The sequence below is a fragment of the Chlorocebus sabaeus genome, chromosome 16 (assembly GCF_047675955.1).
Source record: "Chlorocebus sabaeus isolate Y175 chromosome 16, mChlSab1.0.hap1, whole genome shotgun sequence".
In the NCBI taxonomy this organism is placed as follows: Eukaryota; Metazoa; Chordata; class Mammalia; order Primates; family Cercopithecidae; genus Chlorocebus; species Chlorocebus sabaeus.
Window position 1 is genome coordinate 62,921,285 of NC_132919.1, and position 2,828 is coordinate 62,924,112.

Here is a 2,828-nt window from a genome sequence, read left to right on the forward strand (position 1 = left end):
ATAGGTTTGTTGGGAAAATCAAATAAATAACATGTAAAAGTATTTTATAAATTATGAAGCTACATATAAACACAAAGTTGCTCTTTTTTAATAAGCAATTCAGATATTTGGGCAAGTGGCATAACCATGGATTATTTCACTGGTTTTCTTCCTCGTAGCCCGTGTTCTCCAGCTATTGACATCACTGTGGAGTCAGTAATTCTTTTCCTAGAAGCTGAAGCTATCATTTACAGTAAATTTTGTTTTAGTTCTTTGCCATCCTTATTTACCTAAGGCTCCTTCAGGAAAATTACTCTGAGCTCAGAATCAGCTTAAATAACTTATAAATAGGTGTATAACAGGGATCAGAAAGACACTTTAGGCCTAACATGCTTGACAGGCTCAGACGCAGGAGGTGGGAGTTCCTGGCCCTTCTAAACCCAGAAGTGACTATTAGGAGCAAAAGGTACCAAGGTCCCTATTTCTCACCGGCCAGGCTCTTATTCAGCCCTCACTCTTCTTCCTGTTCATGTTTCCTCTTCAGTTCTCAGTGCCACATCATTCGGTATCAGAGATGAAAAGGATCTAGGGCTGGTTGTTCTCAGAACCAAGCTTTCAAAACCAGCTTGTGGTAGCCCTTCTTGAGAGCAGATCAATCTTCTCATTGGTTCACTCTGACCATTCTCAGGATGCATAGGGACCCAGGCAAAGCAGGCCCTGGCAAGTCCTTTTTTTTTTTTTTTTTTTTTGGAGAGACAGAGGCCGGGTGCCGTGGCTCATGCCTGTAATCCCAGCACTTTGGGAGGCCAAGGTGGATGGATCATCTAAGGTCAGGAGTTCGAGACCAGCCTGGCCAACATGGCAAAACCTGGTCTCTACTAGATACAAAAATTAGTCAGGGTGGCACGGCGCAGGGCGGTGTAGGGTCGCCATGGCGGAGCTACAGCAGCTGCGGGTGCAGGAGGTGGTGGACTCCATGCTGAAGAGTCTGGAGAGAGAGAATATCTGGAAGATGCAGGGTCTCATGTTCCGATGCAGCACCAGCGGTTGTGAGGACAGCCAGACCTCCATGCAGCAGGTGCACCAGTGCATCAAAGCACTGCCATTTGCCATGCTTGAGCCAAAGCAAAGCCAGGCTCAAGCCCAGGCTTTGGTCACCAGTGAGTTGGAGAAGCTCTAGGACCACCTGGCCTGGTGCATCATGCATTGCAATGACAAAGTCAAAGATTCAATAGATGCTGGGAGTAAGAAGCTTCAGGTGAAGCAGCAGCTGGACGGTTGTGTGACCAAGTGTGTGGATGACCACACGCACTACATCCCAACTATGACCAAGAAGATGAAGGAGGCTCTCTTATCCACTGGGAAATAACAATCTTTGCCAGTGGCCATTGGGGCTGAGGGCAGGAATATATTTTTTATAAGGAATTGGGAATTTTAGTCTTTTAAGCGAAGTTTATGAAGAAATGAAGGATGGCCCCAAGTGTAAGACATATGTCACTTGCCTCTAGGCACTGGTTCTTTTATGTTTCAGTCCTAAAAAATGAAATGGAAAAAAGTAGTACTAAATTGGGTCAGAGATATTACAGTTGAGTTTTAGAGTTTATATGTCCTGTGGCCAGTGCTTGTCCTGCCAGTAAGGATCTCCCCTGTAACAAGCCAGAGCCCTCCAAGGTACCAGACTCTTCTTACTACACAGGTACCAACAGGCTGGCAGGTTAGAGTTGGTGGAGTTTAAGGAGAGATATTTTCTCTTTGTTGCCAACATCCTGTTTACCAGAAGTGTCACCACACCATTTTCCGTAAGTTGTAAAACAAAATTGATGAGGTCACTCACTTAGAAGGGCAAAAGAGTTTTCTGGGTCTTTGTTTTCTTGGTTTCGTGTAATTTATACAAGGCAATACAAGTTGATTTTAAGATGTGGAATTGGGAGGGAGACTAGTTTGGATAAAAACTTGGAAAGTTTCCTTGTGGATCCCCATTTCTGGTCATCAAGATGTGGATGTACATTTCTTAAAATTATTATATGCCGCATCTTTCAGCCTGGAGACCATGCAAAAACATGAGAGGTGACGACACACTAATTATGGGAAGCATCATTACTGGCTGACGGGCCCTGAGGCTGTGTGTAGCAAAATGAGAGGAAAATCTTGCAGTAACACTTTCCCAGTGAAGAGAACGGGATTTTGATTCTGATATATACTAGTGCCTAGGAATGAACAGTAAAAGAGGAGCAGTTGGCTACTTGATTACAACAGAGTTATGAAGTACTGGATTTGGAAAAACCTGGTTTTTATAGAACGGATGGAACGAAAGCCTAAACCTAGCATTGCCTAGCTCCCTGAATTAACGGAGCACTATTGACACAAATCCCGGCAACAGGAAATTCAAGGGAGAAAACGTAAGCACCTTGGGCTAGGATGAGCCGACTCCCTTAGAGCAAAGGAGAGGCAGACCCCATTACCAAATACCATTTTTGCCTGGGGCTTTCGCAACTTGCAGTGTTCCTGCCCTGGCATGGCACCTTATTCTTTTGATAGCAACCTCATTGTATTTTCACCAACTTATTACTTGAAATGATAATACAGCCTGTCCATTTGCTGTTTCCAGGCTGTGATATATTTTCCTAGTGGTTTGGTTTTAAAAATAAATAAGGTTTAATTTTCTCCCTTCCCCCCCACAAAAAAATTAGCCGGGCATGGTGATGCCTGCTTGTAATCCCAGCTACTTGGGAGGCTGAAGCAGGAGAATCGCCTGAACCCGGGAGGTGGAGGTTGCAGTAGCCAAGATCACGCTACTGCACTCCAGCCTGGGCGACACAGCCAGACTCTGTCTCAGAAAAAAAAAAAGC

General features: G+C 44.6%; 1 pseudogene; it reads left to right on the forward strand.

Moving 5' to 3' along the window:
- The first annotated feature begins 802 nt into the window (after window positions 1–802).
- Window positions 803–1,348, forward strand: LOC119622138 (protein FAM136A pseudogene; annotated as a pseudogene).
- Window positions 1,349–2,828: the final 1,480 nt, after the last annotated feature.